Source organism: Hemitrygon akajei, chromosome 1 (assembly GCF_048418815.1).
Source record: "Hemitrygon akajei chromosome 1, sHemAka1.3, whole genome shotgun sequence".
In the NCBI taxonomy this organism is placed as follows: domain Eukaryota; kingdom Metazoa; phylum Chordata; class Chondrichthyes; order Myliobatiformes; family Dasyatidae; genus Hemitrygon; species Hemitrygon akajei.
Window position 1 is genome coordinate 77215606 of NC_133124.1, and position 17197 is coordinate 77232802.

At 42.7% G+C, this 17197-nt stretch overlaps 1 long non-coding RNA gene across 1 annotated transcript; it reads left to right on the forward strand.

Moving 5' to 3' along the window:
* Positions 1 to 9977: 9977 nt before the first annotated feature.
* LOC140728002 (uncharacterized) lies at positions 9978 to 16106 on the forward strand. The gene is made up of 2 exons (XR_012098982.1): positions 9978 to 11409; positions 14144 to 16106. It is a non-coding gene; the product is annotated as an uncharacterized lncRNA (long non-coding RNA).
* Positions 16107 to 17197: the final 1091 nt, after the last annotated feature.

Genomic DNA, 17197 nt, shown 5'->3' on the forward strand with positions numbered 1-17197 from the left:
CCTTACAGATACTTGTAGTTTTCCTTAGCTGTAGGTGTCCTCCAGGGCTGCGAGCTGTGTCCCGATGATCTTCTGTGCGCTAGAGACGACCCACTGAAGTGCTTTCCTATCAGCTGCTGTACAACTGAGATACCACACAGAGATGCAGTATGTTAAGATGCTCTCTATGGTGCAGTGGTAAAAGGTCACCAGCATCTGTTCAGGTACACCAGCTTTCTTCAGCATACTGAGGAAAAACAAGCGTTGCTGTGCTTTCTTAACTATTGTGGTGTTAGTGGACCATGTAAGGTCTTCTGAGAAGTGTATTCCCAGAAACCTGAAACTGGATACTCTGGCCACTGTGTCTCCATTAATGTAGACTGGAGCATACTTGTCTTTCTGTGACTTTCCAAAATTGATAATTAGTTCCTTAGTCTTTGCTGTTTTAAGAGACGGGTTGTTCTCTGAGCACCAGCTCACTAAATTCTGTACCTCCGCTCTACGCTGATTCGTCTCTTGGAGATCAACCCGATGACTGTTGTGTCGTCTGTGAATTTGATGATGGTATTAAATGCAGGTACACAGTTGTAAGTGAAGAGGGAGTAGAGTATGGGGCTCAATGCACAACTTTGTGGTGTACCAGTGTTCAGGATAGTAATGGAGGACAAGTGAGGGCCCAGTCTCACTGCCTGTGAGTGCTCTGACAAGAAATTCAGGACCCAGTTGTAGAGTGATGAGCTGAGGCCTAGCTGGTGGAGTTTGGAGATGAGCTTGCTGGGGATGACATTCTTACAAGCAGAGCTATAATCAACAAACAACATCCTCATATATGTGCCCTTTCCCTCCAGATGTGTCAGGACAGTGTGAAGAGCTAATGAGATGGCATCCTCTGCAGACCTGTTTGCTTTATAGGAAAACTGGTGTAAGTCCAGTGTAGCAGGGATAGTGACTTTAATGTGGGAGATGACCAATCTCTTTATTGATGTTTGTTTTCTTCGGGACAGGCACTATGATGGCTGACTTCAGGCACTTGGGGCCTGTTGCCTCAGAGACAGATTGAAAATTCTCGTAAATACACCAGCCAGTTGTTCAGTAGAAGAGGTTGTATCAGGAGTACTGGATACAGACAATGACGCCATAGATTTGCAGGTGAAGTGTTACCTCACCTGGAAGGAATGTTTCGGGCACTGAATGTAGGTGAAGAAAGTGGTAAATGGGCAGGCATAGCACTTCTGCAGCTTGCAGGGGTAAGTGCCGGGAAGAAGATTAGTGGCGAGGGACAAATGGACAAGGGAATCATGGAGGCAATTTCTGTGGAAAGCAGAGAATACTGTGGGGGGAGGAGGTAAAGATGTGTTTGGTGGTAGGGTCCCATTGAAGATGGTAGATGTTGCGGACAATAATGTTCTGGATGTGGTGGCTCATGAGTTGGTAGGCAAGGACTCGAGGAACTCCATCCCTATTAATGGCAGGTAGATGGGGTGAGGGCAGATGTTTGGGAAATGGAAGAGCTTAGGGTGAGGGTAGCATCAATGATGAAGGAAGGCATTTTTACAGGAGACTTGAAGAGCTACAGTCAAGGTAGCTGTGGGTGTCAGTGGGTTTATACAAGGTATTAGTAGACCCTTTGTCTCAAGAAATGGAGCAAGGGGAGAGAGGTGTCAGAAATGGACCAATCAGGGTGGAAATTGGAGACAAAATTGAGCTCAGCATGGATGCTTGAAACAGCACCAATGCAATTGTCAGTGTAGCAGAGAAAGAGTTGGGGAACATTAGCAGGGAAGGCTTTGATCTAGCCAACAAAAAGGCGGCATAGCTGACACCCATACGGGGGCCTATAGCTACACCTTTGAGTTAGGAGAAAGTGGAAGAAGCTAAAAGAGAAATCATTCTACTAGATGGAAGGTGGAGGTGGAGGGGAATCAAGAAAAAAACAGGGAGCTTTAGGTCTTGATAGGGAGAATAGAATTGTATGGTAACTGGACATCCATGAGAAAATGAGGTGATCAGGCCAGGAAAAGTTATTTGAGAAGACTGAGAGCATGTGAAGTGTGAGTATAGATGGGAAGGGACTGAACCAAGGGGGATAAAATGGGGTCGAGGTATGCAGGCACATTTTCAGTGGAGCAGGTGCAGGCAGAAACAATGGACCTACAAGGAAGTAAGGTTTGTCGATCTTGGGTAGGAGGCAGAAACAAGCAGTGCAAGGTTGGTGGCAGTGAATGGCAGTTCCCATTATGACTTACCAGTTTGTGATCTGCATTGTTGCAGTGAGGCCCAACACAAACCTGAGAAACTGGTCTGGAAAGAGGTGGGGCAGATGGAAGGAATAAGAGCGAAACAAAACAAGAATAGAGTTTCCAGTCCCCACCTTTCACTTCACTAACCTCGGCATTCCACAGACCACTCTCTGTAGTTTCTGTCACCTTCAGTGATTTTTCCCACCCCCAGCAGACACGCCTTATCCTCTCTTCCCCTCTCAGAATTTCGCAGGGACAGTCCCTTACATAGCTCCCTGGTCCATTCTTTCTTCCTTCCACCCACTACCTTTTATACAGCACTTCCCCTTACAACCACAGGCGATGGAAATCTTGTACTGTTTTCCCACCAACGAGTGACAAAAGGTCATAGTAGGTGAGGCAGCATTCCACTTGCAATTCCAATCTAGTTTATTGCATTTCTTGTTCACAATGTGGTCTCCTATACGCTCGGGAGACCAAACAGTCTGGTGATCACTTAGTCCACAGAGGGGACCTTAAGCTTAATATTGCTACCATTTTGCTTTTCAACCTCCTCCCACTCTGACTTATCAGTCTTTGACCTCCTGCATTGTTACAGTGAGGCCCAGCACAAACCAGAGGGACAGCACCTCATTTTCCACCTGGGTGCTCTGCAGTCTTCTGGAGTTGATATGGAGTTCTTTATAGAGTCATAGGGAAGTACCGGACAGAAGCAGGCCCTTTGGCTCATTTAGTCCATGCTGAAACCATTTGAACTGCCTACTCCCATTCACCTGCACCAGGACCATAAGCCCTCCATACCCCTACTATCCATGTACATATTCAAACTTCTAAATGTGGAAATCAAGCTTGCATGCACCACATGTGCTGGCAACTCATTCCACATACTCATGACCTTCGAGCGAAGAAGTTTCCCCTTGTGTTCCCCTTAAACTTCTTGCCTTTCACCCTTAACCCATGATCTCTGGTTGTAGCCCCACCCAACCTCGATGGAAAATGCCTGCTTGCATTTACCCTATCTATATAATTTTGTATACCTCTATCAAATCTCCTGTCAAGTCTTCTGCGTTCTAAGGAATACAGTCCTAACCTACTCAATCTTGCTTTGTAACTCAGGTTCTCCAGCCTCAGCAAGATCTTTGTAAATATCTTCGGGTAACTTTATTTCTCAGTTGATATCAGTCATCCATCTATAATATTGCCTCATTTTTTTCATCTCTCTCTCTGGCTAATGTCTCACTGTTCTGCATTTCACATATGCTACATTCTTTTGTCCATGTTCTCCTTAAACTGCTACACACTCACCCAGTGACCAAGTAATCTTGTTTACAGATAAAGCATCTCAATACAAAGCATCAATTGTTCATTCCTCTCCAAAGATAATGCCTGACCTGTTGAGTTGCTTCAGCATTTTGCCTGTGATGCTGTAAATTTCCAGCATCTGCAGAATCTCTTGTGTTCTTGTTTACAGCTTATCCACATGGTTACCCTGGTTTAACAGTCCTCTTTACCCCACTTTCCTGGTAGTTTCATAAGAAACCAATGGTAAATCCTACACCTAGAGTTTATTATATACACAAGTACATTTATAGACAGATGCAATGGAAAAACTTACTTTCAGCAGTGTCACAGGCACAAAGCATCATAAGCAGCATTCAGAAGAAAAACATAAATTAAGCACAAGTTGAACAATCTTAACAAGAAAGAAAGACAATTAGAACAAAAATCATCCATTTTAGTGCCCAAGTAGTCATAGTGGTGCTAAACTGCATTAATTAGGGTTGTCAGACGCAAAAGATTCTGCAGATGCTGAAATCCAGAGCAATTTACAGCTTAATTTTTTTACAGCTGTGCAGACCAACCTTTGATCTGAGCAGAAATGTTTAACACTGCCTGAATACTGCACATCAAACAAACACAAAGCACAACTCACAACACAAGTAAACGATGTCAGGTGGTCAAAACAACTGACAAGTACAATGATAAAAATAAACTGCTTTGATAATGGATTATTAATGATGAGCTACCATTCTGTGTTTATTGTTACAATTTGTAACGGTGTTGTAATTTGAAAAACTGACCAATATAAATTTTCTAAAATGTTTTGAAGTGTAAGTGTGGTACAGTTATTATTTAGAAAATCTATGTATTCATTATCAGGTAATTAATTACAGGGTATTTCACAATCATAATTTCAAAATTATATTAATATTATATAAAAGAAAATTCCAGCTGCTCAGCAACAAAGCCTAGGTGCACGGGAGCACCTTAGTTACTGAGTGGCTACCCACCTGCACAGCTTAGAGGGAACGGTGATCCAGAGCAACATGCACAAAGTGCTGGAGGAACTCAGCAGGTCAGGCAGCATCAATGAAGGTGATTAAATAATCAATATTTAAGGCCAAAACCCTTCATCGGGACTAGAAAAGAAGGGGCAAGAAGCCAGAATATGGAGGTAGGTGAGAGGAAGTCATACAAGCTGGCAGTTGATAGGTGAGGGGGAAGATGGCTGGGTAGCGAGGATAAATTAAAAAGCCGGAAGGTGATAGGTGGAAAAGGTAAAGGCCTGAAGAAGGAGGAATCTGATAGGAGAGGACAGTAGATCATCAGGGAAAGAGAAGGAGCACCAAAGGGAGGTGACTGGCAAGTGAGGAGAAGAGAAGGGGTAAGGGGGTGCTGGAATGGAAAAAGAGAGGGGGTAATGGGGAGAAATTACTGGATGTTAAGAGGAATTTGTGTTCATGCCATCAAGCTAGAGGGAACCCAGACAGAATATGAGCTGTTACTGCTCCATCCTGAGAGTAGCTTCACTGTGGCGGTAGTGGGGGGGGGGGGGGGGGGGGTCCATAGACAGATAAGTTGGAATGAGGAGTGGAATTGAAATGGCTGCCAGGAAATCCTGCCGGTTGTGGACAGATCAAAGGTGCTTGTCAAAGCAGCCCCCCCCCCCCCCAGTCTAAATCAGGTCTCACAGATGTAGGGGAGTCCAATATCTGGAGTTCCCAGTGCAGCCTCCTCTACATCAGTGAAACCTGACATTCCAAAAACCCTGGAAGATTTTCAATGACTCCCACATCAAGGAGACATCAGAAAAAGATAGTATAATTTTATTTTTCCTAAAAAAACAGTAAAGTAGTTAAATACAAATACAAACTGCTGGAAGAACTTCGTGGACAAGCAGCATCTGTAGAGGCTAATATTTCATCTGCCCATCCATCATAATACCCAATCATAATCCTAGAGCATGGAAACAAACCCTTTGACCATTTAGTCTGTACCCACCTAGTCCCATCTACCTACACCCAAACCATAGCCCTCCATGCATCACCCATCTGTGTACCTATCCAAACTTTGACATTGAATTTGCTTCCACTAGCAGCTTGCTCCTCAGCTGCACAGCCTTCTGACTGAAGAAGTACTACTCAGTTTCTCCATAAATATTTTGTATTTCACCCTAAACCTATGTGCTCTAATTCTTGTCTCACCCAACTTTGCAGTTGTGATCGAATGTCAGAGCAGACTTGATGGGCTGAATAGCCTAATTGCTCCTAAATCTTATGGTCTATAGACTCCACTCCCAGTCTGGAAGCAGGGTTTTGACCTAAATTGTTGACCGTTCCTTCCCTGCTCAGCTGTTGCTCAACCCGCAGCGTTTGTCCAGCAGATTGTGCGTTGTACCAGATTCCAGCATGTACAATCTCCTATATCTCCAAGTATCTAAAACAACTTGCCCTTGTGTTTACCTCATCATCCAAGGGCCTAGAATCTCCAGTGACATCAATGTGAGTTCAGATCTCCAGGTCCGACCTGACACAGGGTCTGAGTGCAGTTTTGCTAATGTAATCCCAGCTAGACCTTGCTCTGGCATTGAACTTCATTGTGGACTGTAACAGCAGAGAGAACCTCTGGATACAATCCTGCCCTGAGCTGCCAACAGTAAGGATAAGTTGGAGTACAGAAAGGAGGTAAAGAGCTTTGTGAAATGGTGTCAAACAAAACAGTTGTTCTTTGACGTCGGGAAGTGGGGCAGTGCACACGTTCCTGTCTACATCAACAGTGTTGAGGTTATTCGGGTCAAGAGCTTCAAGTTCCTAGGTGTGAACATCACCAATCGTTTGTCTTGGTCCAACCGCATTGATATCGTAGTCAAGAAATCTCACCAATGCCTCTACTTCCTCAGGAGGCTAAAGAAATGTGGCATGTCCCTGTTAACACTTAGTGAATGTTATCGATACCATAGAAAGCATTCTGTCCGAATGCATAATAGCTTGGCACGCAATTGCTCTGCTTATGACTGCAAAGAAACTGCAGAGAGTGTCTTGGTACAGTCAAAGATTCAAGTACATTTATTATCAAAGAATGTATAAATTATACAACCTTGAGATTTGTTCGCTTACAGGCAGTTGCAAAGCTAGGAACCCAAAAGGACCCAATTAAAAAAAATAAAGACCAACCCCCAATGTGCACATAGAGAAAGAGTGAGAAAAAAATAATTCATGCAAACAATAGAAGTGAGCAACGACGACAGCAAATTGAGTCCTTTGACCCAAATCCCAGACTAGGCCCAAAGCCTCAGTATCTAGTTCATCATATTAGCAGGGCAAATCGCCGCAAAGTTCGCAGACATGAAGCACAGCAGCCGGGGGCAGTCTCACAGCCTTAGCTTCACAGAGAGAGGAGCCCCCAGACTACCTGGGCCGGCATTTAAATTGTCTGACCAGCAAATGGTACCTCACATTAGAGCCCAGACTCCGCCGCGCCGAATTGCTCTGGACCTAGATATCACTGCCAATGGAGCTATTCTCGACCTCTCCAAGTCAGCTCGGTGCCCGGAGTGATCCAACCTCGCCTGACTCGACACCCTGCCTATCCAGGCCAGCGTTTGGGTTGTCCAAACAATGGATTGTACCTCACATGTGGCAATAACAAACCAATAACTCTCAGCCCCTTGGTGTACGTGTGTTTAAGTTTGGAATTTATCTTTATTTGAATGGCTCAACAGCAGTTGTTCTGCTCAGAACAGCTGCTCTGTACAACTGCAGCCAGTTATTGGTTTCCCACTTTCATTGTGACTTGTGAGTGGATAGAATTACAGATTTTAATTTTACCTCATTAATAATCCAGTGAAAGGAGAGTAGATAATGTCTGGGAACTAAGAGTAACTAAATTGCTAACTATGCGGAATTCCTCTGGGAATTACTAGTTACCTGTTTGTTGGAAAGGTTCGAAAATTTTATACTGAATTGACACATAAAATGCTGGAGGAACCTAGCTGGTCAGGTAGCATCTATGGAGAGGGAGTAAACGGTTGACTTTTTGAGCCAAGTCCCTTCATTGGGTATCAGCCCGAAATGTCAATTGATTATTCCTCTCCATAGATGCTGCCTGACCTGCTGAGTTCTTCCAGCATTTTGCATGTTACTAGAGATTACATAGAATTAATTTTGTCTGAAATTGTGATTTACTGCAAATCTAAATTGCTACATAGGCCTATTCTTCATATTCTACTGCCCTGGCTTGCATATCCAGATAGCTTGGATACAACATCCATGGTTGACCCTGACTGACAGACCTCATGTCATGGTGATTAAGTCTATATTCTCCTGGAATATTTACAAGAGGGAAAATGGGGTGATCAGTTTTATGAATAAGGCATGTGTAATTGTCAAATAAAATTAGTTTGTTAACATTCAACTCTTAGCTTTCCAAATACTACTTGTCAGTGATGTCTGTGCTTTCATGTTTGCTAAATTATAATCAATGGATTTGTAAGATATAACAGGGTTACAATAGAGAAAAATAACAGGATCTAAAATCTTGAATTTTGATTGTTAACCTAAAGCTATAAATGTATTTTAAACACAATACGGGTGATTTTCTGGAAATATTTGTTTATAAACATTTAAACCTTTAAATTTGTTAGTTTAATTTTTTATTTTTAAGCCCTTAACTCTGAGTGGAGTCATCGGGATGCCGTCATGATGGCATTTTTTTTTTAGCAGTCTTCCTTACTTTTACGAGGCCGAGTTGCTAGCTCGACGCTCAGCCCAGCACGGATGGAAGGTGTGCAAGGGAGCCGGCTGGATTCGAACTCGGGATCCTTCGCTTCGAAGTCCAGTGCTGATGCCACTACGCCACCAGCCGGCCAAATTTGTTAGTAGCTTGACTAAATTCTTATGAATGCATTTTGTGGTTTGCCAGTTGGTGGTACATTCAGTAACTTTAGTGGCTACATCCAAAAATAATCCATGAAAATCTTGTAATTTCCTTCAAAATACCGCATTATCCCTTCTGCAGTAGACGCAGTTGAAAGGGCCTCAAATACTGTGAGTCCGACAATATATTTATCTGACTGGATTCTCTCTGATGACACTTGCAAATTGTCTCCGAAGGCATTCTGAAAATGATTGAAAATTAGATATGTGATATGAACCAACAATACCAATTAAACCAATTAAACAATACCAATTAAATAGGATGAATTTTTATGAACCTGCCTTATTTTAGAAATGACATCTGCTACAGAAAATATCCCCTAACTTGCCCAACACCGTGCCGGACAGCAGAAGTGTGAAGTGATGCTTTGGAAAGTCATACTTGAAGGCAGGATAAACGGCAGGATTCTTTGCATGTGGAGGAACAGAAGGACCTTGGGGTTCAAGTCCACAAAGTTGCTGCACCACTTGATAGGGTGGTTATGAAGGTGTACATTGTATTGATCTTCATTAGTCAGGGCACTGAGATCAAGAGCCGTGATGTAATGTTGCAGCTCTATAGATAGATAGATAGATACTTTATTCATCCCCATGGGGAAATTCAACATTTTTTCCAATGTCCCATACACTTATTGTAGCAAAACTAATTACATACAATACTTAACTCAGTAAAAATATGATATGCATCTAAAATCACCCTCTCAAAAAGCATTAATAATAGCTTTTAAAAAGTTCTTAAGTAGTTTACTTAAATACATTGAGTCCTAACCCCGGCACTTTAACATATCTTACTCCTGGCGGTTGAATTGTAAAGCCGAATGGCATTGGGGAGTATTGACCTCTTCATCCTGTCTGAGGAGCATTGCATCGATAGCAACCTGTCGCTGAAACTGCTTCTCTGTCTCTGGATGGTGCTATGTAGAGGATGTTCAGGGTTTTCCATAATTGACCGTAGCCTACTCAGCGCCCTTCGCTCAGCTACCGATGTTATACTCTCCAGTACTTTGCCCACGACAGAGCCCGCCTTCCTTACCAGCTTATTAAGACGTGAGGTGTCCCTCTTCTTAATGCTGCCTCCCCAACACGCCACCACAAAGAAGAGGGCGCTCTCCACAACTGACCTATAGAAACTCTAATTAGACAACACTTGAATTATTGTGTACAGTGCTGGTCACTTTATTATAGGAAGGATGTGGAAGCTTTAGAGAGGGTCAGATATTGCCTGGATTACAGAGTATCTCATAGGTTGAGCAAGCCAGGGCTTTTCTCTCTGCAGTGAAGGCGGATGTGAAGTGTTTTGATAGAGGGGTTGAAATGGATAAGAGGCAGAGACCGAGTGGGCAGCCACAGACATTTTCCCAGGGCAAGTCTACCGGGGCGCTGGTAGAGACAGATACGTTGGGGATGTTTGAGAGACCCTTAGGTAGGCATATGGATAAAAACTATTGGAGGGCTATTGAGCAGGAAGGGTTAAATTGGTCTTAGAATAGGTTAAAAGATCAGCACGACATAATGGGCTCGAGAGCCTGTATGTTCAATGTTCTATATAATTCCAATCTGTTAGACTGAAACTTGCACTCAGGGGCAAGATGTTATTATGAGCCTCACAGTTCCTATAGCGGCAATACGTGAAGGTTTAAGGTGCTGTCTTTGCAACAAGTGGCCACATCATCTGTGACCAGTCCTTTTCACTGTTCAGGGCCGTCCACGTGTTCTGTAGGGTTGGACCCAAACTTGTGTTTGCTGTGAAGGTGTCTCCCACCTGAACTTTCTTCCAGGATACTTGGATGACGTGCAGTGAAGGGTTCTGGATTCGATGGCTCAACCGAATTTTCAGCATTAAGACCCTTGGCTCTGGAACTCCTAACAAAGACTGCAGACATTCTCTCTTCTCCTCTCTCCTGTTAGGCAGAGTTTACAAATGCCTGGAAGCATGTACCACCAGGTTCAAGCACAGCTTCTATGCCGCTGTTATAAGACTATCGAATGGTCCCCTAGTACCATAAGATCGATTCTCGACCTCACAGTTTGCATTGATAAGATCTTACGCCTTATTGTTTACCTGCACTCCGCTTTCTTTCTCTGTGGCTGTTATACTTTATTCTGCTTTCTGTTATTGTTTTACTTTGTTGTACCTCAATGCACCGTGTAATGATTTGATTTGTATGCAAGACAAGCTATTCACTATATCTCAGTATACATGACAATAGTAACCCAATTCCAGTCTATAGAGGAAAATGAACAGTCAATATTTCGGGCCGAGACTCTTCATCAAATGTATCGGCCAAAAACCTTGACCGTTCATTTCCCTTCATAGATGCTGCCTGACACTGAACATAGAACAATACAGCTCAATACATGCTCTTTGGCCCATGATGCTGTGCTGATCTTCTAACCTACTCCAAGATCAATCTAACACTTCCCATCCAACTAGCCCTCTGTTTTTCTTTCATTCATCCAAGAGTCCCTGAAATGCCTCTAATGCACTTGTCTCTACAACTACCCCTGGAGCATGATCCATACACCGAACACTCTGAGTAGAAAAAACTTCCTCTGACATTCCCCCTATACTTTACTTCAATCGCCTTAAAATGACGTCCTCTTGTACTAACCGTTTCCACCCTGGGAAAAAGGTGCTGGCAGCCCACTCGATCTCTGGTTCGTATTGCCTGACCTGCTGAGTTCCTCCAGTATTTTCTATGTTGCTCCTGATTCCCAGCATCTCAGTCGCTCTAGTGCCTCTATTTCAAGTTTCCAGCATCTATTTATTTTTTAATTTCGTCTTTCAAAGGAAATCTCCCTAATTTGGAGGACAGTCAGTCAGTGTCAGTGACCGGACAGTGGGTGGTGCCGCTCGCCTGTGACCCAAGTTCACTGCTGATCTCCATGTGGAATTTGCACACTCCTCCTGTGGTGGCGTGGGTCTCCCACAGTCTCTTCCAGCATCCATCCGCATCCCAAGGACACGCAGGTTGGTAAGTTAATAGGTGCAGAAGGGTAACCCTAGAATTCGTGGCTGCTTTAGAAGACATGGGAGAGGGAACAGGTAATATTCAAATTTGTGATGAATTATTATTTTCACGTACCAAGATACCAGGAAATCTAGTCGTGCGCATTGTTTCTGGATAAAGAAGGGAACTTAACGGCAGGAATAAAACTTTGGATCTAAGCCCAAAGGTCGATTGGAAGTCTAGAAGTCGAGGGCTGATGGCCGGAGCCCGAGTCTGTGAATGTCTGTGAGCCCGATGGGGAAGTCTGTGTATCTGCAAGTCCACTGGAGACCAAAGAAGGCAGCCTATACGGGGTTGGAGGACTGTGTACAGTTGTACATAGGTGGGAGGGAGGGAGGAATGGGGCTTGTTTGCCATTGTTGTTTTGTTGTTCGGTGTGCCCTGTTTTGCTGTGATCTGTGTTGTACAGCCGTGTGTTGTGGGCATGCTTTGTTGGCACAGGAATGTGTGATGACACTTGCCCTCAGAACAGACTTGGGTGTGTTGGATGTTAATGCAAATGACTTACTTCCCTGGATATGTAGGTAAGTAAATCTGAATCTGAATCTGTTTACAAGATCAAATCATTACACAGTGCATTGTCCAAGAATAAGGTACGACAATAACAATCCAGAATAAAGTGTAAAAGCTCCAAAAAAAATACAGTGCACGTTTGTGGTTAAGTGCAAAATCATAATGAGGTAGATTGCGAGGCTAAGTCCATCTTAAAGTGCAAAGGTTTATTCAAGAGTCTGATAACACTGGGAAAGAAGCTGTCCTTGACCTTGGTGGTATCTGCTTTCTGGCTTTTGTATCTTCTGCCGGAGAGAAAGCCAGTGGTGGGTGGGGTCTTTGATTATGGTGCCTATTTTACATTGGCAGTGAGAAGTATAGACATAGTCCATGGAAGGAGGATGGTTCATGTGATGTGCTGAGCTCTGTTCACAATTCTCTGTAGTTTGTTGTGGTCATGTGCAGAGCAGCTGACATACCAACCCATTGTGCATCCCAGTCTATGGAGCATCAATAAAAATTGGTAATGTTCATTGAGGACTTGATGAATTTCTTTAGCCTCCTAAAGAAGTAGAGTCTTCTTTGCCATGATATCAGTGTGGCTGGACCAGGCTATTGGAGTGTTCACACTTAGGAACCTGAAGCTCTCACCCTTTCATCCTCAACACCACCAACGCAGAGAACGCAAATAGGTGTTCTCTGGAGAATAAGGACATAATGCAATCAAATGTGTTTGTGTTGATGGTAAAAAAAAAAGGTCAATGTGAACTTGGTGGCCCATTGCAGAGTAAAATAATGAAACACTTGCTCTGAGAGCTAGGATAGATTTGGAGAGACCAATGGCTTCCTTCAATGGTGTAAGGAAAATCAAATATGAATCGGCCCCGCCAGTTCACTTGGACAGGATAATGATAATGTTCTTTACACCCTGTTCTGAACTACCGGTAATTAACCTGTTGTGGTGTAGGCAGTGTCACTATTAACCTGTGGATTTTATTTACTGGGACATAGGAGACTGAGAGGGGTACAATGTCATGAGGGACATAGACAGGGTGAATGCATAGTCTTTCCCAGGATTGGGAAATCAAGAAGGTAACATCCATCACCAAAGATCCCGGCTATTGGTGCTATGCCATCTTTTCACAGCAATCATCAGGTAGGAGGTACAGGAGCCTAAAGTCCCATACTACCAGGTTCAAGAACAGTATTTCCCTTCAACCATTAGGTTTTTGAACCAACTGATACAATCTTAATCACTACCTCAGTACAGCATCACTATAACAATTTTGATCACTTTGCTCTAAAATAGACTTTGTCTGTTTTGGTTCTAATTCCATTCTTCCTTTTAAAAATGTGTCTTTTTATTTTGCATTCAGTTATTTATTGTCGTTGAACACCCCCAATGCACTGATGTAATGATGTATGTGGATGGCCAGCAAAACAAAGTTTTTCACTGTGCCTCAGTACCAGTGACAGCAAGAAGCCAATTACTAATTAATTGTGCTTTACAGCAGCTTGCTAAAAATTCACTCATTTAAAAATAAAGGCCGATCTCCCCAAGGATTATCACCAGAGTCTAGTTGTGTTGAATGTTTTCCTCATTAACAGAACAACTGAGAGTTTAGAAGTCTCTTGGGTGCTGAACCCTTGGGTTTTGACTGTAAATCCACAAATCTTCAGGTGTTAAAATACACAGAAGTTAGGAGTGTACAGTACATCCAAAAATGGAGGATGTTGACTAATAAGACCACATGCTAACATGATTTGTAGCTCTTGGTTTAATATTTGTGAAAGCAATCGCTCTACATCTGCGCACCCTGCTATTTTTCAAGCAGGGGCCAATTTGGTTAAAAGTCCTTCAGTGAGAGCCATGTTAACGACTGAATTTATTCATTGCTATCTTGTCCAAGATGATATAATTTGCCACAGTAACTGGTGTAACTAAAACAGTCTACTTGTATAATGAAACAATAATCCTATTGTTTTAAAAAGGAAATATATTGGATTTAAATGAGATCTAAGCTTGTTAAGAGTAATATTATTCTTACTTTGCAGCAGATACAGTATATTAGTTGTTCTTAATGAATGAATGGAAACCTACAATTACACATACACACACACACTGTCTTCTTTCCAGCCCATGCTCAAACATTGCCAAGGTCTTGCTTGTATGCCCGTAACGTCGACTATTTATTCCCCTTTTCAGTTGCTGCCTGACCTGCTGAGTTCCTCCAGAATTTTGTGAGTGTTGCTCTGGATTTCCAGTGTCTGCAGAAACTCTTGGGTTTATGGACAGCTTCATTTTCTGAGAAGGTACAATGGCTGAGGGTGTTGGTAGTTGCAATAATGTTTCCTAAGAAAGTTTCCTTGAAGACATGTTCTGATTTTACTGTTACTACCTCCCTCTAGTGGTGGATGACAGCATAAACAGTTAAAAGGCTTCATGCATCGAGATACTTTTGAATTGAACCATGAATGGCATTAATTTTCATGAACGCCCTGACTTTGCTATTATGATACTAACATTGATTATAAATGCTGAATTATCACCCCTCCCCAAAAATGGGAATACCATACAGAGGGCCGTAGAGTCACAGAATTATACAGCTGGAAACAGGCCCTTTGGTCCAATTTGTCTGTGCCAACCATGGTGCCCACCAAGCTACGCCAAATGTTCACATTTGGCCTATATCCTTCTAAACATTTCATATCCATGTAGGAAACATTGTTATTGTACCCACCTGAACCACTTCCTCTGGCAGCTAGTTCCACATATGCACTACCCATTGTGTGAAGAAGTCCATCATGTTCCTTTTAAAATTTTCCCCCTCACCTTAAACCTATGCCTTCTAATTTTTAGTTCCCTTTTCCTGGCAAAAAAAAAAGATGTATCTGTCCATGCCCCTCATGACTTCATACAACTCTATAACGTCACCACTCAGTTTCCTACATTCCAGAGAATAAAGTCCTGGCCTGCTTAACATCCCCTCTTAAGTCGTAGTAACATCCTCACCAATGTTCTTTTCACTCTTTCCAGTTCACCTACATCTTTCCTATAACAGGATAACCAAAACTGTACACAGTACTCCAGACACAATCTCACCATTGTCTTGTACAACTGAACATAACTTCCCAACTCAGTGCCCTGAATGATGAAGGTCAGTGTGCCAAACGACTTCATCACCGCCCTCTTTACCTGTGATGCCACTTTCAGGGAATAATGTACCTATGCTCCTAGGTCCTTGTGTTCTACAACATACCCCCAGGGCCCTACCGCTCACTGTGGAGGTCCTACCCTGGTTTGGCTTCCCAAAATGCAACATCTCGCACTTGTCCAATTGAAAGCCATTTGCCAATCCTCGGCCCTCTTGCCTAACTGATCAAGATCCCCCTGTAGTTTATGATAACCTTTGTCACTGTCTATGATACCAACTATTTTAGTATCATCTTCAAACTTAGTAAATATTCCTTGTATATTCGCATCCAAATTGTTCATATAAGTGCTGAACCAATAAGTCCCAGCATCGACTCCTGTGATGTACCACTAGAAATGGGCCTCTGGTCCAAGAAACAACGTTCAACCATCACTCTCTGCTTCCTCCCATAAAACCAATTGTGAATCCATTTAGCTACCTCTCCCTGGATGCCATGGCTAGCATAGGACTAGCCTGCCTCTTGTGCATCTTGTGAAAGAGTGGTGGGAATATGGGAAGTGGTAGTGGCGGCCACAGTTACAGCAGTTAAAGGACATTTGGATAGGTACATAGTTAGGAAATGTTTAGAGCAATCTGAGCCAAATGAACTAACTACCTAGGACATGTTGGACTAGGGTGTAAATTCTTTTTCATTGTAGTTTAGCTTTCATATATTTGATTGCATTTTTATATAATCACCTACATATGTGCAGTTGTTCATTGAACATTTCAGTAATTGTACTATAGCTGCTTGTGTATTTTTCTAGAAGCTTCTTAGTTTTTATGCAGCAGGTGTCATGCCAACTTGAATTTGGCAAATTCATAGTTAAATTGTTATCACTGGGATGTTGTTGTCTTTTTAATTAGAGTTAGTTTATTTTGTATAAGACAACCACAGCTTTTGTGCTCATTTCTCTTCCTTTATGTTTGATCTTTTGTCCTTGTAACACTCAATAAAATGGCCATAAGGAGCAAGTTGTATGCCTCATTCTTGACTTCCAAACCTCTGGATCACAAAACACCAGAATCCAACAGCTGCTTGGATGGTGCAGATGAACTGGGCTGAAGAGCCTGTTTTTCCTGTAGTATCACTCCATGTTTTAAACTGACCAGAATACTGGAGATGAGTTTCTTCATGACACTCAAAGAGAGCTCACCTAGCGCATGTGTGGTTTTGCAGGTAGTGGTGACACAGGAGGAAATTGACTGGACCTAGGCAAGTGGTTCAGTAGACCCAAGTTCAAATTCCACCCTGGAACTTATGGGCTAAATGCGGGTAAGAGGGAGGATGCGGTGGTCAGCACGAACAAGTCAGGCAGGAGAACCTGCTTCCGAGCTGTATTACTCTGTGACTCCATGATTCTATCCAGAATGCTGAAGAGAATTGGGAGGCAATATATTGCTGATGACATTCAGGGAGATCCCCAAGCACAAGATGTGTAAAGACGCTGTGCGGCCCTATTATTTAATAGCAAAGATTCATGGAGCACAACAGCACAGAAAAAGGCTCTTTGGCCCATCTACTCCATGCTGATCTGATCTACTGCCTCATCCCATCTACCTGAATGTTGACTATATCACTTCAAATCCCTCCCATCCATGTACCTATCCAAACTTTTCTCTGCATGTCTGGATTTCCAGAAAGGGAAATATAAAAATTTGCAAACTGATTTAGTCATAATCATAGGGTTCTACAGCAGAGACCATGTGCGTGCTGAACATTAAGTATCTATCTACACTAATCCTATCTACCAGCACTTCGTCTATGATCTTCTCTGCCTTGGCAATCAAAGTGTTTGCCTGAATAACAACGCAAAATAATGTGTACAAGCTACCAAAAATGCATTGGTAGTAAATAATAAAGTGCAAGATCATAACGAGGCAGGTTGTGAGACCAAGAGTCCATTTTATCATCCAAGAGGTCCATGCAAGAGTCTGATAACAGTAGGATAGATGTTGTGAGAGTCTCTACCTTCACCACCCCCTCAAAAAGTGTAGTTGAGATTCCAACTATCCTCTGAGTGAAAATATTTCTTCCTCAGGGCCCTCTAAGTTGCTTTCCTTTA